The sequence below is a fragment of the Macaca thibetana genome, chromosome 8 (assembly GCF_024542745.1).
Source record: "Macaca thibetana thibetana isolate TM-01 chromosome 8, ASM2454274v1, whole genome shotgun sequence".
Taxonomy (NCBI): Eukaryota; Metazoa; Chordata; class Mammalia; order Primates; family Cercopithecidae; genus Macaca; species Macaca thibetana.
Genome location: NC_065585.1, coordinates 94,624,917 through 94,650,328, shown reverse-complemented (window position 1 = coordinate 94,650,328; position 25,412 = coordinate 94,624,917). Strand labels below are relative to the sequence as shown.

Sequence of the window (25,412 nt, the reverse complement as noted above, 5' to 3'; positions counted from 1 at the left end):
TAAGCCAAAAGAACAAAGCTGGAGGCATCAAGCTTCCTGACTTCAAACTATTCTGCAAGGCTACAGTAACCAAAACAGCATGGTACTGGTACCAAAACAGAGATATAGACCAATGGAACAGAACAGAGCCCTCAGAAATAATACCACACATCTACAAACATCTGATATTTGAAATCAAGAAATGGGAAAGGATTCCCTATTTAATAAATGGTGCTGGGAAAATTGGCTAGCCATAAGTAGAAAGCTGAAACTGGATCCTTTCCTTATTCCTTATATGAAAATTAATTCAAGATGGATTAGAGACTTAAATGTTAGACCTAAAACCATAAAAACCCTAGAAGAAAACCTAGGTAATACCATTCAGGACATAGGCATGGTCAAGGACTTCATGTCTAAAACACCAAAAGCAATGGCAACAAAAGCCAAAATTGACAAATGGGATCTAATTAAACTAAAGAGTTTCTGCACAGCAAAAGAAACTCCCATCAGAGTGAATAGGCAACCTACAGAATGGGAGAAAATTTTTGCAATCTACTCGTCCGACAAAGGGCTAATATCCAGAACCTACAAAGAACTCAAACAAATTTACAAGAAAAAAAAAAAAAAACAACCCCATCAAAAAGTGGGCAAAGGATATGAGCAGACATTTCTCAAAAGAAGACATTCATATAGCCAACAGACACGTGAAAAAATGCTCATTATCACTCGCCATCAGAGAAATGCAAATCAAAACCACAATGAGATACCATCTCACACCAGTTAGAATGGCAATCATTAAAAAATCAGGAAACAACAGGTGCCGGAGAGGATGTGGAGAAATAGGGACACTTTCACACTGTTGGTGGGACTGTAAACTAGTTCAGCCATTGTGGAAAACAGTGTGGCAATTCCTCAAGGATCTAGAACTAGAAATACCATTTGACCCAGTCATCACATTGCTGGGTATATACCCAAAGGATTATAAATCATGCTGCTATAAAGACACATGCACACGTATGTTTATTACAGCACTATTCACAATAGCAAAGACTTGGAATCAACCCAAATGTTCATCAGTGACAGACTGGATTAAGAAAATGTGGCACATATACTCCGTGGAATACTATGCAGCCATAAAAAAGGATGAATTAATGTCCTTTATAGGGACATGAATGCAGCTGGAAACCATCATTCTCAGCAAACTATTGCAAGAACAGAAAACCAAACACCACATGTTCTCACTCATAGGTGGGAATTGAACAATGAGATCACTTGGACACAGGAAGGGGAACATCACACACCGGGGCCTATTGTGGGGAGGGCGGAGGAGGGAGGGATAGCATTAGGAGAAATACCTAATGTAAATGACAAGTTAATAGGTGCAGCACACCAACATGGCACATGTATACATATGTAACAAACCTGAACATTGCACATGTACCCTAGAACTTAAAGTATAATAATAGTTACAAAAATAAAATAAAATAAAATGGAAAATTAAAAAAAAGAAAGAAAATATAACCAGAAATGAAAAAATGTCGATAACTTTGTAATTAGGTTTATTTGGGAGGAGATAAAGTTTGTTAACGAAGCTGTTGGTAAATGAAGTAAAATTTTCTAATGACTTGCATTTTTACTTTATACAAGTGTTAACAAGCCTATGAATACAGGTTGATGAGTGTATTTCATCATGTTAAAACCTCTCACTGAAATTTTGCAAAAGCAAGAGAAATTAAAAATAAAGTCCATGGCCAGTGTGGTGGCTTACACCTGTAATCCCAGCACTTTGGGAGGCCAAGGTGGGTGGATCACCTGATGTCAGTAGTTCAAGACCAGCCTGGCCAACATAGTGAAACCCCATCTTTACTAAAAATACAAAAAAATTAGACGGGCCTGGTGGTGGGCACCTGTAGTCCCAGCTACTCGGGAGGCTGAGAAACGAGGATCGCTTGAACCCAGGAGGCAGATGTTGCAGTGACTCGAGATCACTCCACTGTACTCCAGCCCTGGGGGCCAGAGCAAGACTCCCATCTTAAAATAAATAAATAAATAAACTAAATTAAATAAAAATAAATAAAATCCACAGTATCTCCCATTACCCAGAACAATTACATTATATGACCGTGCTGCCTCGACCTGACAGAACTCCATGTGGGAAATGTTCTAGTGGGAAATTTGTTTAAGTGTTTCTCATTTCCAATACACATAATAATATCACTTTCTGTCCAAGACAAAATTCCCTGTCTAGTTTTCAAGTTTTGCTTTGCTATATTTTGTATTACTGAATTTTTATTGAGAAAAAGTTGTGTTCGTTCCTTATCCTCCCTTGGCATTTAAATACTGAATAGAAAAGGGGAATACAATTACATTTTGGCAGTAGAAGGGATGATTCTAGAAAATATTTCCTAACTAGGGTGACAAATAGTAACTGGCATAGCAGAAATTGCTTCTGTGTATTAAAGACTTATTTATATTAGGAACATCACTTTTCAAGTGTCTTTATGGATACTTTTTCCCACCAAACTGTGCCAAATAGTCTCATACTTTCAAACATACATATGCATGACATTTGCTCAGATGCAAGTTTGATAAGAATCACTTAGCAAGCAGTCTGTAAAAGCAATTTAGAAAGAACCAATATGTTACCGTTTGGGTGCACAACTCTATTGGTCTGGTTTAATTTTAGAGTGTATTTTAGTATAATGGATATGCCACATATTCTTGAGTAAAACCTCCATTAAAGATGCCTTGTATTTAGTTGATAATGGAGAGTAAGATATTAAGACTTACTTCCTAGGTCAGAAATTGGAATACAGCTACTCTCTGCTGCTTATTAACAGTTATATCATATGTCTTAATTAGTATTAAAAATTAGAATTCCTTTTAACATGAGGTAACTGAGAAGCATAACAAGAACATGTCACCAGAAAGCCTTCCATCAACCTCGGTATGGATTTGAGTCCATGAATCCTGGAGAGCAGGACCAGAGTGCTGACACATTTGATCAGAAGCATTGACACACAGATGCAGTCATACACCTTCACTTCCAACATCCTGACTAGAATCTTTAGCCTAGAAAATTTCATCTGATTGAATGAAATGCCTACTTAAAAAAATAACTTTGAACAATGCTACTTCAAGATATGCTATACAAAACCATCTTAATGGTTAAATGAAATACTTTTTAGACAAATTACTTAGAATGCATTGTATGATCAGGCCACAGATGGAAGGCAGATGGAGAAATCAATCAGGAAGGAAACATACAAATGAAGACAATAGTTCAGATAGTGTTGATTTTGATAGGACAGAATAACCTAAGGGTGAAATGATAGCAGTGAGTATGAGGTCCAGCATACCTAGGTGAGGTCATCAAGGATGGGCTCCTCTGAGCAGGGCATATTAGAGAGAGGAGGAGCCAGCAGCATACAGATTTTCAGGAAGAATTTCCATGGGTTATATAGGGACCAGGTCCTCTCGGGGTTTGTAAGCAAAGGGTGAGAATTTTATCATATGTTTCATGCTTTAGCACTGTAGGGTGAATTGGAGGGCTCAAAAATAGGACTGGGGATCATTTACGAAGCTTCTTCAGGAATCTAGGGAAATGATAGACATGACTGTGGCAGCAATGGGGATGGAGTGAATCGTGCTTCCATTTACACTGCAGGGATCAACAGGTAAGAATGAGTAGAAGGAGACTGACTGGGCAGGAGCAGTGGCTGTAGATTGGGAGTTGAGCAGTGGGTGGATGAATGTTCTACTCACATATATGAGGCACACAGCATTTTTTATGTAAAGGAAAGGGATCAATATGTGTATTTCTTATGCTGGGTTCAAGACACCTATGAAAGCTTCTAGTAGCATTGTCAGGTCAGCAATCTTGAATAAAGGTCAAGAAAGAGAACAGGACTTGAGCTGCTTGTAGTGCTCTGGGTTTTGGAGGTCAAGATGACACAAAACAATGACAAAAGGAGATGAGAAGCAGTACCAAATGAGGTAGGAACACCAGTCACATGTGGTGCTCCCCATGCTGGGGGGATTCAGTGCTTCAGGCATGATGGCAATGCCAAACATAGGGAGGGGGCCAGGAGTGACAGTGGCAGAGCCCTGGCGACCTGGAGGAGAGCAGTCTTTGGAAAAAAGGGGGAGCCTCATTGAAATGGATTGAGGAGAATCTTCATGGAGAGCTAGTGGTGACAATGACTATAGACACATTTTAAAATAAGTCTTGAAACAGATAAATATGAAAAATTTATATACACATATATATAGCTAGATGGAATTATAGACTCAGTTTTATTTGCTTGCTTCTTTGCAGAGGAAATAACTCTGTATTTTTGATATTTTAATACTTACTTTTAGACTAATTCATACATAACTATTATTCAAAAAAATAGATGTGAAACTCATGAAGTAACTCCTGGTTGCAGATCAGAGTCAAACAAGAAGCCCGCTAATGTGAATTTTGGGCCCTTTTGTAGACTTACTCAAGATGAAACTATAGGGATGAAGCCTGACTTCATTTACTGCCTTACAGAAAAAGTCCGGGCTGTCGGGGAGCCGGGGGGTGTAGAGAAACTCATGCTGACATACTCTGCTTCAGGGATTAGTAACACAAACTGAAATATTTTTCTCACCCAACAAAGTTTAGGGAAAGCAGAAATGATTGTCCCAAAATAAAAAAATCTCCTTATTGTCAAATGCACTTTTTGTTTGTATTTTCACATATTTTAGAAGGTAGCAGTTTACTTATTTAAATAATTTAAAATTAGATATATATTTTTGAATAATTAGATATCTATGAATAATAAAATCTAAATGCATTTAAAGGGAAATAAAATATGCATATTCAAATTCTAATAAAAATATATAGATGACTTGAACTATCTTTGTATAGAATGTTAGGTGGAAACTTGTAGAAATACAGCTAAATATAGATAAATGATTTTGTTAAACTTATTAAGGTGCTTTGGAAAGAAAATTAGAAAAATAAAATACCTATGCTTAATGTTATTTTGTATGAGGATAAGGAAATATTTCAACTAAAGAGTATCCAACTTGTGTTTGTGTGTGTGTGTGCGTGTGTGTCGTGTATGTGTGTGAATATGCTTTCAAGTTACTTGGGTAAATGTTTAAAAGTGGGAATGCTTGGCCGGGTATGGTGGCTCATGCCTGTAATCCCAGCACTTTGGGAGGCTGACGCGGGTGGATCACCAGAGGTCAGGAGTTCGTTACCACCCTGACTAACATGGTGAAACCCCATCTCTACTAAATACAGAATAATTAGCCAGGCGTGGTGGTGCATGCCTTTAATCAGAGCTACTTGGGAGACTGAGACAGGAGAATCGCTTGTACCTGGGACAGGGAGGTTGCAGTGAGCCAAGATCGCACCATTGCACTCCAGCCTGAGCAACAAGAGCAAAACTCAGTCTAAAAATGAAATCAAAAACACACTAACAAACATGCAAAACAAAGTGGGAATTCTGAGTTGAATGATAAGGCAGGCTTACTTATCTAAAAAACTGCCAAACTGTCTTCCACAGTGGCTATGTCATATTGCAACCAACAATGAATGTGTGAGGATTCCTGTGCCTCCGCATCCTCACCAGCCATTGATATTGTGAGAGTTTTGTTTAATTTTAGACATTCTAAAACTTAGGTAGTGGCCTTTCAATGTGGTTTAAATTTAGATTTATTTATATTCTTATTTGCCATTAATATGTCTTCTATAGTTAAGTGTCTGTTAAAAGTCTTGTGATGATTTTTTTTCTTTATTTTTTTCTTGTTGAGTTTTAAGTTTTCTTATACATTCTGGATACAAATTCTTTATCAGATATATGATTTGCAAATATTTTCTCTCACTATACAGTTGTCTTCTTATTCTCTTAACAATGTGTTTCACAAAGCAAAAGTTTAAAGTTTTATGAAGTCCAATTTTTAAACTTTTTTTTTTACCATATATCCTGTTGATGTTGTATTTAAAACCAAAGGCAGGAATGATTGAATGTAACAAGGACACAGGGAATTTTGAAAGTGATAAAATTCTTCTGCATGATACCTGGGTGGTAGATACATGACTCTATGCACTTGTCAAGAGTCATCTAGTAGATTTGAAGACAGGTCAATTAAAAAAATCAACCAGGACGCCAGGGAATGTCAGAATGGAATGCAGACTGTAAAAAATGAATCAAACTGTATTATAAATGTATAACAAACTTCACTGAAGGTGGTGAGGGAAAAATAAGAGCTGACTTGAGAAACATCAGAAAAAGAACTGCTTTGACTGGAAACTGTAAGGTAAGCTAAAGACAAAAGAATTATAGAATTAAATAATTAATCACTGTACCTTATTTGGGAAACTCGTTTTTTACAGAAATGGAGGTTAGAAATTTTGAAACCGCTTTACGAATACACTAGGGTTTGACAAATAAGTAATAAAATATAGGTAATACATTACTCTAAAGAGTGACTTTGGAATAGCTAAACCTTGCAGATGCCACTTTAAGCAAACTGATTCAGCATTTTCTCTGTCAGAGGAAGAAGCCAGGAGGGATGGTGGGGACTGACTTTGAAGCTCGTGGTTCTGGATTACAACTGGAGGTACTATGAATTTGTTTAATTCAATAACAAATACGGACGGATACATAAATTATATGAGCATGCAGGTTAGGATACATGCATGTGTTCCCTAGCTGTACATATGCATGGGATCTAGAAGCACTGTAATTCCAGTAATCATAAACACACTGCACGTGCCATTCTTCAGTTTCCAAATACTACTCTCTAACGAAATGAACCAGGATTTCCTGGAAAAATGGCTGATTCTCTACTTGAGGCAGGGAAAATAGAGGATACGTGTAATGCATATTATAATGCTAGAAAGTAGAATAGTGACAAAAATAGAAGTTAAATAAAGATGAGGTTATATCAAAAGGACATGGGACCCAATCTGAAAGAACTCACAACAGCCAAAGTTTGTACAATTTGAGCAAGAATATACATAACATAGCGTGTGTGTGTGTGTGTGTGTGTATATCCTGTACATAGTATGTATATACATATAGGCACTATATTAAATATAAAATAAACATACATGAATATGAATTCGTACTGGTATAAAATTGATTATGGATATAAATATATGGCACAGGGAGTCTTCTTTGCAGAGGAATTCCAAATAATATATGTTCATATACCTCCTTTCAAGAAGTGGAGCTGAATATCCCTACTTTTGAGTGCGGGTTGGAATTAGAGACTCACTTTCAAACAATAAACTACATAAAGTGAGAAATAGTAACTTTATTTTTTATTTTTTTATTTTTATTATACTTTAAGTTCTAGGGTACATGTGCACAACGTGCAGGTTTGTTACATATGTATACATGTGCCATGTTGGTGTGCTGCACCCATTAACTCGTCATTTACATTAGGTATTTCTCCTAATGCTATCCCTCCCCTTTACCCCTTCCCCATAATAGGACCCGGTGTGTGATGCTCCCTTTCCTGTGTCCAAGTAGAATAGAGATACCCAGCAGGCGCCACTGTAACCAAGTGGGCAAGGTGTATGTTACCAGAAATAAGTCCTGACCTTCCTCAAATAATGAAATAAGAAGGATGTTCACCTCTGTGATATTCTTCACAAAAATCTATAAACCTAGCCTAATCATGAAGAAGTATTGAACTAACCAAAATTGAGACTGTCTATGAATCACCTGGCCTATACTGATCACAACTATCAAGGTCATAGAAAACAAAACACCTGAAAAAAATGCCATCGATTGGAAGAGACCAAGAAAACATGATGACCCAATGCAATGTGGTGTGTTGGATAAAATCTTGGAGTGAAAGAAGACTTTAGTGGAAAAAAGGTAAAGTCTGAATATAAAGCCTATAGTTCAGTTCATGGCAATGTGGCAACGTTAACCTGTTAATGGTTATGTACTATGTTGCACTTAGAATAAAATGGGTGTAGGTTATAGAGTTATTCTGTGTACTATACTTACATCTTTTTTCTAACTATGAAATTATTTCAAAGTAAAAATTCAATTGAAATAATTTTAAGATAGTTTGTGAAAGAATTAGATTTTTCTTTTACTCCAGATGAATTAATAGACACCAAATTTGCCATCATGCTTGAAACAGAGTTATAGTACTGCTGCATTTCAAAGCTCAAAATAAAACTGCCTTAATTACAGGCAGTATGGTCCTGTTGTAAAAATGCACAGAGAGATCATAGGAAAAGGATAGAGACTAAAAAATTAGACCCAGGTTCACATGATCAGTTGGTTTTCATCTAAATTGCAAAGGCAATTCATTGAGAAAAGGATTATCTAAAAACAACTGGTAGTAGAACAATTTGATATCCACAGTAAACAAAATTAATTTCAATCAACAATTCAAAAATTAGCTAAAAGTGTATTAGAGAACAAATGTAAAACTTAAAACCACAACAGTTATAGAAAAATAATGGAAGAAAATATTTGTGACCTTTGGCTAGGCAAAAAATTTTAAGTTATGACACTACAAAATTAAATGAGATAAAATATTCTATAATGTTTAGAAATTCCCAAATATTTGTAAATTAAGCTATGCACAGGAAACCACAAAATAAATTAGAAGCTATAGATAATTTAAAGATAACAAATATTTGTGAGATGAAGCTTAGAGGGAAATGTATAGCCTTAATTTTTTATATTAGCAAAAAGAAAAGGTTTATGATAAAAATATCGCCTTTCACTCTATAGGGCCATCTGAAGAAAGATTTAATGTAATTCAAGGTAAGTCGAAGAAAACAAACAATAGAGGTAACAGAAAACCAACATAAGATAGAAATACTAAAGACAAAAGTTGGTTGTTTGAAATGATGAATAAAACAAATAAAACTAGTTAGAATTGTAAAAGAAACAGAAAAATCACAATTTATCAGAGCATCACCATGAATACTAGAGATATAGAAGTGTAAAAAGGAAAAAATATAAACACTATTCCGTAAAGAAAAAAATGGTAAATGAAATGAAAACTTTTATTGAAAAAATAGAATCTGCTAAGATTAATATAAAAAGAGGAAATCTGAATAGCCTTATTTTGTTTAAATAAGTGAAATTGAGACTTAAGACTACATCCTTTGTCCCTATACACAGAACACCCCCAGGTACAGTTGGCTTCTTTAGTCCACTCTACTAAAAATTCAGGAAACAATTATGCAAAACTTATACAAACTCTTTCACAAAATGCAAGGAGAGGAAACATTCCCAATTTGTTGTATGAAATCAGTATAGCCCTGAATCCAACACTGACAAGTGCTATAGCGAAATGAAAATGTATTAAAATTACGGACCTATAGCACTTATGATCACGGATGCTAAAATCCTTTATGAAATATTGTCAGACCTCCTTCAGCAATACATAAAAAGATAATACACGTTGGCCACATAGATTTAGTCCAGAAATCTAAGATTACTTCAAAATATAAAAATCAATATATGCAGTGATCAATATATGACTGATATATATAATGTACATCTATATGTATATATAGTTATATATGTATTACTGTACATAGTTTAATATATAACTAAAATGTAGATTTTGATATGGGCATTATTTCCTAGTTTTTCCCATGGACAAGATGTATCAAGAATAATAAAAATTATTGCTAAAAAGACAAATTAGCCCATTAAAAATGGGCAAGTGCTCTGATCAAGCACTCCAGGTATGCCACTAAAGAAGACGTACAAATTGTGAGTAAGTACAAGAAAAGGCGCTGACATCATTATTAATCAAGTAAGTGGAAATTAAACCATCTTGGGCTACCAAGTCACACCCACTAGAATAACTAAAAGGAGTAAGACTGGCAATACCAAGTGTTGTTAAGGATGTTGAGCAACTGAACTCATAAGCACTGTGTGAAATGTAAAATGGTATAACATTTCCATTTCCAAGAGGAATAAATCAAGTGTTCATAGCAGATTTTCATATCTAAATTGAAATTGCACAAAATTCTCATGATCAAATGAATGGATAAGCAAATGGTTTGATATTTATGCAATGCTTGCTACTCAGAAATACAAAGAATGGAATACTGATTGGTGCAAAAACAGCTGAATCTCAAACAAGGAAGACTAGACAAAACTAGATATTAATATCTATGGCTATATGGACAAATCTATATGTCTGTATATAGATATTTAGATACATAGCTATAGTAGTATTTAATTTGTTTGCTTTCTAGGTAAATTAAACTATGAAGATGAAAATTAGAAGAGTGACTGTGCCTGAGTGCTATAGAAATGTTCGGTATCTTGATCAGAGGAGTGGTTACAAAGCTATATAGGTTTGCTAAAACTCATCAAACTGTATCCTTCGTATATAAGTATTTTATTTTGTTTAAATTATTCCCCAATAAAAACTTATATTTAATGCTTACTTGATAATTCTTTAAGGTAAATCTGATTATAAAAATACATATTAGTATACACAAAATACATATTATTCAACACACAATTAAAAACATATTCTTTGCATCATTATTATTTTCTTATCAAAAAAGGAAGGAGGTTAAATATTACAGCAGCAAAAGCCTTTAGAAAATGTTGAATTATGGACTTTCCCCGAGCTTGCAGATAGGGTATTACTGGATGCCAAAATAAAAATGTAATATTTAGGACTTTTCATTGTAAGTCATAAAAATGGAGGTAAAATTCAAGAATTCAGCCAAGGAAACAAAACAATTTACACTTCCTCGAGATTGCTACTGGTGCTTTGTTTACAGCACTGAGACCTTTCCTGTCTTGCACATTCATAGAAATGAAAATAAATCCATAGAATTGAGAAAGTTATAAAAGTAGTTACCAAAGCTAGACAGAAGTTAACTTTTTCAAAAATTTCTAAAGAAATGTTCATTGACAGACAAAAGCAATAAGTGGTTGTTAGTTTTGGGTAAGTTAAATGCATGTTTTCTTTTTCCCAGGGCATTCCTGGCTTATGTCTATTGTCCTAGCAAATTATTCATACCTCTTCCTATCACTCTCCCAAGTGACATTATTTGGGTGGCAAATTCCATGATCATCTTAGTTTGGGAGACCTGGTCCATTTGGACATCAAGATAGGCATTTTTGGTTCATTTCTTCTATTAAGCAGTAAAGGGTTCTCTTCCCATTACCAGGTTCAGATTATGGTAGATCCATGATATCCAAGGCTTTCTTGATATTTTAATGTCACATGGCTGGAATTTTAGAAAATTCTCGAATTTATATGAAATCTATTCATCTTTCACATATATAGTCTTATTTTTAGGTTGTCTCTTAGGAAATAAAAAACAGATTGTACCCATGTATAAAGTAGCTTCTTGGGTGTGTTCTCAATACTTTTTAAGTGTAGGAAGATGGCCATCAGAGAGCACTGGACAGAGACCCCAGGGATTGACAATACTCAGTGGATGCTATGCCTATGATCATGGAGCACAAACAGGACTTCTATTTAGAATAACAGGGTAATACTATTAACTTCAATTTAATAAAAACAATTTTAAATGTGAAATAGGAAATCAAAGTTTGTTAATATTTCAACTATGTAATTATTGAATATCTACAGACATTTTCCTAGATTTCCATGTTGATTTATGTAGCTGGAGTTTATTCTTTTTCTCCGTTGTAATCAACCTTCTGTTGCAATAACACTGCATAATTTGTTTCTCTATTCTTCATTACATCAACATAACTTTTAAGTGATTCAATTTTTTGCTATGATAAAGATGCTTTGGTGAACAGACATTCTGGTATGCCTCGATGCACATGTGTAAGAGGATTTTTGTTTTTTAAGGGTATATATCTGGTGATAGAATCGCTGAGACCTTGGATATGGACACCTTTAATTTTAATAAATAATACTAGACTATTTTCCACAATTATTGTACCAATTAATGTTCCTACTAGAGTTTACAAACCAGTTACTCCTCTTAGTCTCAAGCATTTATTGTCTGCATTTGTTTTTAATTTGATGGTCGAATAACATACTGTGAACGGAATGTGCCTTTGCCTGATAACTGTTAGTGGGCGTTGAGTGTTTTTTGATGATGACCGGCCATTTGGGTTTTTTCTCCTCTAAAATGTTTGTTCTTGTCTTGGGTCCATTTTTATATTGGATTATTTGACTTTTTTCTTTATTGACTTTTAGAAGGTTTTTGACTATTTTAAATATTTCTTTTTTTTAACTTGTAGTTGGTTGCAGTTATGTTCTATGAGTTTGTTACTAAACTCTTTACGTATCCTATAAATCAGTCTTATTTTCTGTTCACTTGAGGTAATACTTTCAAACATCTAAATTTTACATTTCCCGGTTTTACCAAAATTCTGCAATATAAATTATCTTATTCCTATTCTTTGCCTACTGCTGGCTTAGCACAGGTTTAGGCATTAGCCTTGTAAGCAAGTTACTCATCACACATCTGATTTTAAACTTCCAAAACATTGTTATGTCCTCTCCTGTTCTTTGTAATTATTAATTTGTGTTTTTCTAGTCTCTTTACTGTAATCTCAATGAGATTTTGGTCAAAGGAAAAAGTAAAATGTGAGTCTTCACTATTTTATAATGTTTATATAGAGAATATTTTCACTATTTGACATGTGTATCAAAAAAAGGAAATAAAATAGCAGTGATTGTTTTGCAGCTTCAACGAAACTTAATGTCATATGTGTGTACTTGAGTATTTGATTCTCCCAGCAATTGTATTCAGTAGCTGAGCCTAGTGTTTCTATGGCGTGTTCACAGGCATCCTCTCATTCTGTCCTCATTCATTTGGTTCTATATATAATGGAACTTACAGGTTCCATTAATATATGAGAGGGGATCACAGTTCAAAAACCTTAATTATCTGTTCTGGAATACCACCAGCAAAGTAGACAAAGAAATTAAACCAAGAATTAAACCAGAATCCACCTGCAGCTCCCTCTCCTGTTGAAAAATATGCCCAATTAGCTAAGTTGGGCCCTTACCTGCTAGACTTAAAGTGAGGAATCAACTGGGAGCAATTTTAATTCAGAACAAGAAAACAGTAGCAAACTCTGCATGTTTGATATTTATGCGGGACAACATATTGAGTAATGTGTTTGTTGGTTTTCTAATAAAAGGAGGACGTGCTCTTGGGCATTGCACTTAATTTTCTATGCAGTTTGTGTCTCATCTTCTGAGAAAAATTTACTAATCTTTAGGGTTGGAAGAACTATTTCTAGATAATACTCACCTGGAGCCGTATGGAATTGAATACAATTTTTGACACATAAATGTTGTTACAGCAAATTGACTTTCAATAACATCTGAAATTTTTGTGTTAAAGGGGTGATATAAACAATACCTATTCTAATGGTAACTGGTAACCTTTTGTTGACTTTTGAGATGAATTTGAAAAGGAAAATGCTATTGCTGTGAAAGAATTACCTCTTTCCAAGAAGAAAACTTCTCCGTTTTCTTAAAGGGTCCATATGGATTGCTCAAGAGTAGTCCTCATCACTTAGAAGCATGGACATGCTTTTGCTTCTTTGTGCTTTCATTTTATATCGCCACTAGGATGGCTTCTAAGATTTACATTTCATTGTGAATAAAATGTAAATAAAATAACATAGTGTGTTAGTAAATTTCCCTGAATAACAAGTCATGTGATTTGTGATCTCTCTGAGTCATAATATATTTCTGAAATCTTCCTTAGAAATACTATGCATAGCTAATTATTGCCTTATAATGTATCCTATGGATTTTGAACCCGAAGACATACTCATACCAGTTTATTTGATATTCACTGAACTCTTGCAGAAACACAGAATAGCTGTAGTACTCTTTTGGGAGCACAGAACTTGGGCATAGAATATAGACTGTAGGGTACTTTCTAGAGGAGTTTTGAAAACAACTGGACACAAGCCTGGAAGAAGCGTAGGAGTCTGAGAAGTGTGGGGAAAGGGGAGTTCAGGCAGATGCAGCCACCAATGAGAGGGACCACTGCTGCAAAGAGAGGATTTCATATTTAGAGAATGGCAGTGACTTTGGAATAGTAAAATACAGAAGATGATATTGTAATATCAAGACTTATAGATAGATCATTAAGGACAGTGAATATTATTCTAAATGATACTTACTGTGTCCTGAAGATGATGATGATCCATGAAAGAACTTATTGCTGAAGAGTCACATGATCATATAAGCTGAAAGTTTATGTTTCAAAAAGATGACTTCAGCAGCAGCGCATAGAACAAATCAGAGATTTTGTATGGAACACTATATAATCAGTTTTTCATGATTATGGAAATCTAAGCAAGGAAAAATAACAGGATAAGCTAAATAAGGTAGAAAGACTTAAGGAAAGTATACAGTTGGGAAATTATTTGGAGATTTTAGTAGAACTTGACCCACTGATTGTATAGGGACAAAGCGAAGGAAGAAATCAAATATGAAGTTCAGTTTCGTGGCTTGGGGCGTGGGAGTTGTGATGATATGATTAACAGATTATATGGGAAGACAGGCATGTCTTTGTGGGGAAAGGCTAACTTTCAGTGTCAATGTGCTGATTCTAGGGACTTTCCAAGAGGACCTGAGAGTTTGTGGCATATGTGTTGTGTGTTGTGTATGTGTATCTGGAGTTCAGAGAAACCTCTGGCCTAAAGATAGAATCAGTGATTGGCCCTTGAGTACCTGAGGTAATTATAGATTTGAAAGCCCTAGTCTAGTGAGGAGAGCATTCCCACAAAAAAGGTATGGAAGAATCAGAAAAAAAAAAAAAAAAAAAAAAAAAAAAAAAAGAAAAAGAAAACAAAAATGAAACACCGAATCAAAACATCCTGGGTAGCAGCAATATTTAAGGGGCAAAAGGAGAGACCACAAATTAGGTTAAAAGATAATTGTCTTTAAAAAAACACATTCATTCCCTATTCTGCATTAATAAAGCATATAATCTTAGACAAGCATTCAAAATCCTTCACAACCTGGCACAAACTGCTTTTATAAGAATGAAAGAGAGGGGAATAATATTTAGGGAAAGAGAAAGAGAAGAGGAAGGAGGAAGAGTGAGAGGCAGAAGAAATGCTGTGTGATTTGTGGTTGAATTGAATTGCACAGTGACAGGGAAGGTGGAGAGCTTGACTTGACTGCCAGTTGCTTGGGAGGACAAAATAAGGAAGTGAGATAGAATTAGTCACCCTGGTTCTTGTCAGAGCAGCTCTGTGAATAACCTGAGAGCAGGAAAATAGTGTCACCAAGCCAATGGGCAAGTGAGGTTGCCCAGAGTGAAACCGTGCAGCCCGCTGGCTTTAAGAAAGCACCGGCCAGGCACGGTTGCTCAAGCCTGTAATCCCAGCACTTTGGGAGATCAAGGCAGGCGTATCGCGAGGTCAGGAGATGGAGAACATCCTGGCTAACACGGTGAAACCCCGTCTCTACTAAAAATACAGAAATTTTTTTCATGTGTCTGTTGGCTGTATGGAATACTATGCAGCCATAAAAAAGGATGAGTTTGTGTCCTTTGTAGGGACATGGATGCAACTGGAAACCATCATTCTTAGCAAACTATCACAAGAACAGAAAACCAAACACCGCATGTTCTCACTCATAGGTGGGAACTGAACAACGAGATCACTTGGACTCGGGAAGGGGAACATCACACACTGGGGCCTATCATGGGGAGGGGGGAGGGGGGAGGGATTACACTGGGAGTTATACCTGATGTAAATGAAGAGTTGATGGGTGCTGACGAGTTGATGGCTGCAGCACACCAACATGGCACAAGTATACATATGTAACAAACCTGCACGTTATGCACATGTACCCTAGAACTCAAAGTATAATTAAAAAAAAAAAAAAAAAATACAGAAAATTAGCCGGGCGTGGAAGCGGGTTCCTGTAGTACCAGCCACTCGGGAGGCTGAGGCAGGAGAATGGCGTGAATCCAGGAGGCGGAGCTTGCAGTGAGCCGAGATTGCGCCACTGCACTCCAGCCTGGGTGACAGAACAAGACTCTGTATCAAAAAAAAAAAAAAAAAAAAAAAAAAAAAAAAAAAAAAAAAGATTAAGGCCTAGCTGGGCGCGGTGGCTCGCGCCTGTAATCCCAGCACTTTGGGAGTCTCAGGCGGAGGGATCACGAGGACAGGAGACCATCCTGGCTAACACAGTGAAACCCTGTATCTACTAAAAATACAAAAAAACTAGCCGGGCATGGTGGCGGGCGCCTGTAGTCCCAGCTACTCCGGAGGCTGAGGCAGGAGAATGGCGTGAACCCAGGAGGAGGAGCTTGCAGTGAGCCGAGATCTCGCCACTGCACTCCAGCCTGGGCGACAGAGCAAGACTCCGTCTCAACAACAACAACAACAACAACAACAACAACAACAACAACAACAAAAAGCACCAGTCCCTAGCAAGACTTCATCCTCCATCATGCTTCCCTTTGTTAGCCCGCTGGATCTCGCACTGAGGCGCTATCTAATCTAGGACATCAGGATAGGAAGGGGTATTTACATCACATATGTGAAGCTGAATCCTCTGTCCTGATTGGCATCAGCCTGGCCATTCGTGGTGATTATGTAGTGACGTGTTCTGCTCCTGTCATCTGCCCCCACTGCTGTTCCTGGAGGTTAACATGCCCCGGCTATCCCAGATTCAGAGCATGCTCCTCTTACTGCCTCATGGGAGCCTGGACCCAGAAACTTTCTCGCATATTCTACAACAAGGCACAGCAGAGATCACCATGAAATCTTTAGGAAGCCTTTCTAAGGGCTCAGGGCAAACAGAAGGGGATGGCATCTGGTGTCATGTGGCTGTTTCCAGGATTCATGGTTCCAGTCTTTTCTCATAGAGTTGCTAACTACCTGATTCCATACCCTAGGTCCCAGTTAACTCTTCAGAAGAGAGGCCTCTCCCTTCACCCTCTACGGGAGACCCTTTCTGGTCTCTCAACTCTGTAGATTCCATCAACTGGGAAGAAAGCAACTCTCCTCGACTCAGCCAGTTATTCCACTGCCCTTTACTGAGACAGACTCGTTTCATCCACAGAAACTAAGTCCCATATTCTCTAGTTTTAAATTTCGAAAAATTCTTCTTAATCATAACCTATAACCTATTGATTAGAAGACGACTTATCTGTGTCCCTTTTACTGTTGCTTCTGAGTATTCCAAAATATAATTTTTCCAAAATTTAGGTCTTCCAGTTAGAATTCCAAGTTTTTTTAATAGACTTAGTATTACAAATTTCTCTTCAGGTTTATTTTATTTTATTTTTTTGACGGAGTCTTTCTTCTGCCCCAGGTGGGAGTGCAGTGGCGCCATCTCGGCTCACTGCAACCTCCGCCTCCTGGGTTCAAGTGATTCACCTGCCTCAGCCTCCCGAGTAGCTGGGACTTCAGGCGTAGGACACCTCGCCCAGCTAATTTGTGCATTTTTAGTAGAGACGGGATTTCACCATGTTGGCCAGGATGGTCTCGATCTTCTGACCTCATGACCCTCCCGCCTTCGCCTTCCAAAGTGCTGGGATTACAGGCATGAGCCACCGCACTCGGCCCAGGAATTTTTTTAGTAAAATTAATTTGCTTTTATAATAGATTATTTAAATTGTAGTTTAACATTCTAAATGCAAACTGACAAGTTTAAGAATTCAAAAAAAATCACTTATGTTGGATCCTACCTTTTCAAGATAATGACTACATCTTTACAATTGCTGCCTTTAGCACTGCAAATTATTGAACTGACAGACTGAAATCTACAGGTTTGATCTACCTCTTGCGTTTGCTTTTTCCTCTTGTCTCTCTTCCATTTTAATGTTCCTATTGATCTCGGAGACCTTGATAGAAAGACACAGGTTTTTTTTTTTTTTTTCTTTTTTTTTCTTTTCTATCATCATGGGCCTGCTCAATATGCTTAAACTATGGTCAGAAGTAAAAATGAACGGAAAGCTGATTTTTCACAATGCTTGTCTGAAATGGTTAAGGAGAACAGAACTTTGCTCTGCTGCTATTCAGATGCTTTGCCATGGCTGGTACAGCATGATGCACAGTTACAAAGAACTTCGCATATGAACATGTTCTGTTCCAGTATGAAATTCTGAAAGGGGATTGCTTTTTTCCACAGAACTGGCAATTCTCCATTGACAAGCACGAACAGTGGATGACACGGGAAACCTTCTTTACTGGTGCTTATTCATTTAAAGCTCTATCAGACAATCTGAAATGATAGTTTGGTTCTTCAAAATCAAAAGATATTTAAAAGTAGATAGATTTTTAAGTAGATAATTTTTAGTGAACACATTTTAAATTACTAGGGGATATTTGGTTGCAACTCTCTTTGTGCATACAAAATATTACATGTCATAATATAAATTTCACTTATCTATTTGTCCCTTGTTTTCTTTCCCTGCTACATTCACAGACCCTAGAAGAGTACAAGGTCCCTAATATACACTCAAACATGCGGTGAATGTGTAAATAGAAGTAACGCTTCAAAATATGCAACCCTTATGTCAACAGTTTGGAAACTGTTTGGAAAAAAATATTATCTCCAACTATGAATTCTATTGCTAAATACTTATTATGCTCCATGGCTTTATTAAATGGTATGACTATACAACATCAGAAGATAAAGTTCATTCTTTTGAATATTACTCTAAACATTCTGGTCAAAGAATAAGCCATCCCTTATTTATAGGTTTTCAAATTTGCTTTTAGCATATTTTATGTATGTCATAAATTAAGACAATAGTGACTCTAATCCATAGAAACTATGCTTTCCCCTCCCCAGCAATAAAAATAATCTTTTGTCTCCCACACACACATACACAAATGTTGAGTTTGGTGTCAGGTGTTTATAATATTGGACAGAGCAGTGTTGAGTTCTGCTTTGATGAGCTTCACAGGCATAGCTTTGCTTACTGAAAAGAGAGTAATTGGCTTAATATTGCTCGATTTAATTAAGTTTGGTCAATTTAACTTAAAGTTTAGTCTCCATCCCCAGCCAGAGATTCCCATTTACCTTGCTCTAGCAAGTTGTCTGAGTGAAGAAAAGATTAATTTTCTATATCACAGTGCAGTCAGTGACAGGAATGAGGCTTTAGCAAACTGATGTATGGATGTACAGAAATCATTTTTGCAAGTAGTGATTTATTCAAGCAAGAATCAAGAAAATGTCAAAGTGTATCCAAAAATTATTTTGTGTCCCGTATACTGATGTTTGCTGTAGAGTTTTTTCATCCTTGTACTCATCTCCAAATAGAGCTTTTATATCTAGAAACAGTACAATTGGCTTAATATTGCTTAATTTAAGTAAGTGAAGCAATTAATTTACATCATCCTCAGCCAGGGACACTCATCTACCATGTTCTGCATATTATCTGCTTGAAAATTGCTTCCATTATGGCCATGCCATTTTTATTTCCCTTTTTCAGTGATTTACAACTATAATTTTCAGATCATTACAGAAACCCTACATTGGAAAACCTTAGTATTTCCTAAAAATATCAAGATATATGTCTATACATACATTTGTCATATAACCAATGGGCATTACTAGTTGAACCTGAAGATGCATTGTAACTTAAATGCCATCCAATTATGCTAAATAAAAATATCTTTGAAATTAGGAAAGCAAAAGAGTCTGTTTCTAAACCAACTTTTCCTATATGTCACTCAGGTATTAAATCTAGTATATATAAAACCTCTCATATCACATTCCTTCAAATAACATTGACCTCTCTGGACCGTGATTATATGTAATAGTCCTGATAAGAAAGTATATTTGGCCAAGCATGGTGGGTCATGCCTATAATCCCAGCAGTTTTTGAGGCCTCGGCAGGCAGATTGCTTGAGCCTATGAGTTTGAGATCAGCCTGAGCAACAGAACAAAACCTCATCTCTACAAAAAAAACCACAAAATACAAAAGTTGGCCAAACATGGTGGCACGCGCCTGTAGTCCCAGCTATTCAGGAAGCTGAGATGGGAGGATCCTGTCAGCTGGCAGGTTGAGGTTGTAGTGAGTCATGATCATACCACTGTACCCCAGCCTGGGCAAGTTTGCAAGATTCTATCTCAAAAAAGAAAGAAAGAAGGAAGGAAGGAAGGAAGGAAGGAAGGAAGGAAGGAAGGAAGGAAGGAAGGAAGGAAGGAAGGAAGAAAATTTGTTTCACTCAAGTATTATTTTGAGAGAGATTTAGAAAAGCCATTAATTAGTTTGCATATCATATTTTTCTAATAATTTAAAAATTACCTTAGATAAATATTGTTATAAAATACATGATTACTTAATGAAGGAATCTAAATTTTAACTTTTGATGTTATGTGGCTACTTCTTGTGCTTTCTCTTATTAAAATATAAAAATATAATTTAATTACAATTCCTTTAATTTGTATAATAAAACTTAAGCAAGTTAAATGATTTAGTAACCTTTTTCTAAAATGTTTAATATTTCCCAACTTCCTGAAAAAAATCTACACATCTTTAGGAAGGATCATATTTGTGAAAAATTATAATTCCCAACTACTAATTTTATTGCTACATACTTCATACAAACACAAACCACTTTACATTGTTAACATAAAGACAATCAAATGTAAATAAGGCCACAAATTGTAGATGTATTATTAAGACCAAGTCATTCTATTTCTTTTATTACTGCCATTAAGAACAATTTGTTTTTTTGTCTAACAGTAAAGGAAAGAAAATATGTACCTCTCATCTGAAGATATGCACACAAAAATACATAAACAGAGGATACAGTATAAGATGCATTTTGCTTGTTTTACTTTAGTATAATAGTTGACAAAAACAAAACCTTAACACATATGTATGTGTATACATGTATATGCATGTGTGTGTATATATATGTGTGTCTGTGTGTATATATATGTTATAAAGCATATTAATACCATAAGAATCTGTGAATCTATTACCCAATGTAAGAAGTGGAGCATGACAACTGTAGTACACATGATTTTTACTATATTTGTATTTTATTCTATTTTCCTTTAAGAGATAACACTATTTGAAGTTATATTCAACATTTCCTTTACTTTTTAAGTGAAGGGGTGGACGATGATCCTATTATCCTGCCCCGGCACACCTGTGGGCATTTCTCGTTAGGTGGAACATTAAGAAAAGAAATGAGACACAGAGACAAAGTATAGAGAAAGAAAAAGTGGGCCCAGGGGACCGGCGCTCAGCATACAGAGGACCCACGCGGGCACCAGCGTCTGAGTTCCCTCAGTATTTATTGATCATTATCTTTACCATCTTAGAAAAAGGGAAGTGGCAGGATAATAGGATCATCATAGGGAGAAGGTCAGCAGTAAGACATGTGAATAAAGATCTCTGTGACATAGTTTAAGGAAAAGTGCTGTGCCTTAATATGCATATGCAAACATCTCTATAAACCTTTTTAGTGCATAAAGAGCAGCATTGCGCTAGCAAGTCCCACCTTTCGCCCTAAGGCGGTTTTCTCCTTTCTCAGTAAACAGAACATACAATCGGGTTTTACACCCAGATGTTCCATTGCCCAGGGACGGGCAGGTGACAGATGCTTTTCTCTATCTCAACTGACAAGAGGCCTTCTTTCCTCTTGTACTAGTCCTCCTCAGCACAGACCCTTCACGATGTCAGGCTAGGGGACGATTAGGTCTTTCCCTTCCCACGAGGCCATATTTCAGACTATCACATGGGGAGAAACCTTGGACAATACCTAGCTTTCCTAGGCAGAGGTCCCTGCGACCTTTGGCAGTATACGTGTCCCTGGGTACTTGAGATTAACAGAATGGTGATGACTTTTAACCAGCAAGCTGCCTTCAGGCACTTGTTTAACAAAGCACACCCTGCACAGCCCAAAATCCTTTAAACCTTGAGTCACTACAGCACATGTCTTTCGCAAGGACAAGGTTGGGGGTAGGGTCACAGATTAACAGCATCTCAAATACAGAACAAAATGGAGTCTCTTATGTCTACTTCTTTCTATATAGACACAGTAACAGTCTGATCTCTCTTTCTTTACCCCGCATTAAGAAACTTAAGATTTTAATTAGTTATAATTTCTAGGAAGTTGCAAAGAAACATACAGAGAGACGCTGTGTACCCTTCACCCAGCTTCACCCAAATTTAACATCTTGCGTAACTGCAGTACCTGATTATGAAAAGCAGGAAACTGACCTTGGTACAACCCACAGAGTTATTTGGTTACTCGTTTGTGTGTATATGTCATTTTATCATATGTATATTTCTGTGAAACTCCCATCACAACTAAGATATTTAACTTATTAAATAATATGCTAGGCAGAGTGATTGTTTCACATTTTTATATAGATGAGGAGTGTTTTAAAACATTTATTTTCTTTCTGAAACTTTTCCATCTTTGTCACTTACAATTGAATTTGTTTTCCTCAGTGATACTTGTATTTGAGGGCTTTCAATGAATAATAATTTCATTGAATAATTACAGTGAATAATAATTTATTTCACAAAAAGACGTCATAGCGCACACAGTATGAATTTATCAATATTAAAAGACACTTTGAATAACTGACATCAATAATGTATTTTTAAAACTCACATGTATACTCTTATGTTTTACACTTAAATTTTCCAGTTAAATTCCTAGGTCAAAAATGAAGTTCGACTTCTGCTTCTGAGAAAACTGGAGTAGAAGCAGTTTTGCTTCTTCCTCTCACTTAAATGCAACTTAATATCTTGGACATCACATAGAGAAAAACATATAAAGACCTAGAAAGGGAGAGAGAAGACGGCCCACTCTTAGGGAGCTCAGAACTGGGAAGGACATGGTGTGGCAAGAGCCCCTGGTATTTCTTATTTGCCTCATATATTCAGGTTGGATAGAAACTTAAAATCTCTCCTTTCTTCTAGTTCCTTGTTAAGTAATACATTGATTAACCTACCATTTTTAGATTTTTATTTACTTCATTAGCTGTAGTGAACTCTTCTTTGGACTGTCTGTGTTTTGGTTTGAAGTTTTTATTTGATTTCTTCATTTCCCTCACGGTGTTACATTAAAGCCTCTGCAGAGGTCCCAATTAGGAGCTGAGTTTTGTGTCTTGCACTTGTAATCCCAGCTACTTGGGCAGTTGAGGCAAGAGGATCACTGGAGCCAAGGAGTTAGAGGCTGCAGTGAGTTATGCACTGAGTGTTGCACCCACTGCACTCCAGTCTGGGTGACAGAGTGAGACCCCATCTGTAAAAAAATAAAAAAATTCGTGGAATTGAGGGTGGTAAATATGTAAACAGAAGACTCATCTAGCTAGACTCATCGAGCTTCCTTTCCCTTTTTGCTCTTCATATTTGCACCTGGGGCTGTAAGAGTGGTACTTTGAACATTGTATTCTAGTTCTAATGTCCGCTCACCTCTGTGGCTATAGAGACCAGGAGTAGACCCGCCTCAGTGAGGATAGCCTGTTGTTCTTTAACTAATGTTCCTACTTTCACACCTCAATATTGGTCCTGTGGTACAAGGTTACATTTTTTTTAATTCAAGAGGCTTAATGTATATTTATTATTTCATAGATAAAATCCATCAAATACATCTATATAAAATAATAAATAAATGGAGAAAAACAGATTAATCTAAAATTATTTCGCATAAAATAACTAAGGAAACAACCTGTGAAAACACTTAAAGATATGATAATTATTCCAGTGCAATTAACATTATTTTGACACAATATCTAATTCTGAACCCCTTATCATATAAATTTAAAAAAAATATGGAATCACATGCATGACATGTGGGGATACAGTAATAACAGAGTGAGGCATAAGACTTAACTCGTGTATTGGTTATCTATTGTTGCATAAAAACATGTAGCACACTTAGTCATTTAAAACAGTACTCCTTTGTTTCCTCATGGTTTCCATAGTTAGAAGTGCAGGCACGACATATGCAGATTGATTCTATGCACAGTCTCACAAGGCTACAATCATAGTGTCATTCAGGCTGTGTTTGCATCTGGAACTCCGGGGTTCTACCAAACTTGCTTAGGTTTGTGGTAGAATCCAGTTCTTTGCATTTCTAGGACTGAAGTCCCCACATTCTTGCTGCGTGCTGGCCAAGGGCTGCTCCAGGTTCCTAGTGGCCGCCTCCTGGAGGACTTGGGTATGCAACCATCTCCACAGGGCAGCTTCCCTCTTCCAAAAGCACGGGAGAATCTGTCCCAGCCTGAACCTCTGATCCTTTGTAGGAGCTCCCACCAGATCAAGTCTGGCCACCCAGTATAATCTCCTTCAAACTGATTAACTCAAAATTGACTGATTTGGGAGATGACAGCCACATAATCCCTCCACTTTTGTCATCTGATAGAATCTCATCACAGGAGTGAAATCCACAACTGCCACAAGTCCAGTCCGCAGCCAAGGAGCATTTTAGGGGCAAGAATCTGGGGGCCATCTGTATTAGTCAGGGTTTTCTAGAGAGACAGGACTAATAGGAAATATATATGTATATTACATATATATATAATTGGAGTTTATTAAATAGTATTAACTCACACAATCACAATGTCCCATAATAGGCTGCCTGCCAACTGAGGAGCAAGAAAACCAGTTTGAGTCCCAAAGCTGAAGAATCTGGAGTCGGATGCTCAAGGGTAGGAAGCATCTGGCACAGGAGAAAGATGTAGGCTGGGAGACTACGCCGGTCTAGTCTTTTCTTGGTGTTCTTCCTGCTTCATATCTTGGCAACACTGGTAGCTGATTAGATTGTGCCCACCCAGATTAAGGGTGAGTCTGCCTTTCCCAGCCCACTGACTCAAATGTTAATCTCCTTTGGCAGCACTCTCAGACACACCCAGGTTCAATACTTTGCATCCTTCAATCCAATCAAGTTGATACTGAGTGTTAACCATCACACCATCCAAGAATTATTCCTAGCACATCTCACAAGCTTTACTCTAGTTAAGGGTTCTCAGCTTAGCTATGTTTCAGATTTTGAGGGAGCTTCTTTAAAATGCATATTTATAGGCCTCTATCTGACTCTGATTCAGATTCAGAATTGAACCCTCTCTCCTCAGTTATAAATATATTATTATTTTCAATAAGCTATAGAAGCAACACTTATGCAGCCAGCTTCATCACCCTGGGACTTCTGATAACCACTTCTCTATTAAATATAGACATCTCACCTGCATTTCATTTATTAAAGTACAGTATTTTCAAAACAACAGTTGAGTTCATGAGGGGCCAAGTAACATAAATGGGATCATTAAAAACTAAATGACAAAGGCAGAAGCATCTCTCTAGCCTCTGGAATTAGCAATCTGTTGTTCAAGCCTTCGGTGTTTTAAGGGATCAGCCTGCCCCCCCCCCACAATAAAACTGAGTTAATAGCTAAGTTTCATAAAAAAGTTATCACTTCTTGGCATTAAATCAATAGACTATTCCTCACGATGAAGGCTTTTACATATTATCACTAATTTAAACT

General features: G+C 36.6%; 1 protein-coding gene across 6 annotated transcripts in view; it reads left to right on the top strand.

Moving 5' to 3' along the window:
* SNTG1 (syntrophin gamma 1) overlaps positions 1–25,412 on the top strand; it is an 891,115-nt gene that overhangs the window by 226,532 nt on the left and 639,171 nt on the right. The window lies entirely within an intron of this gene.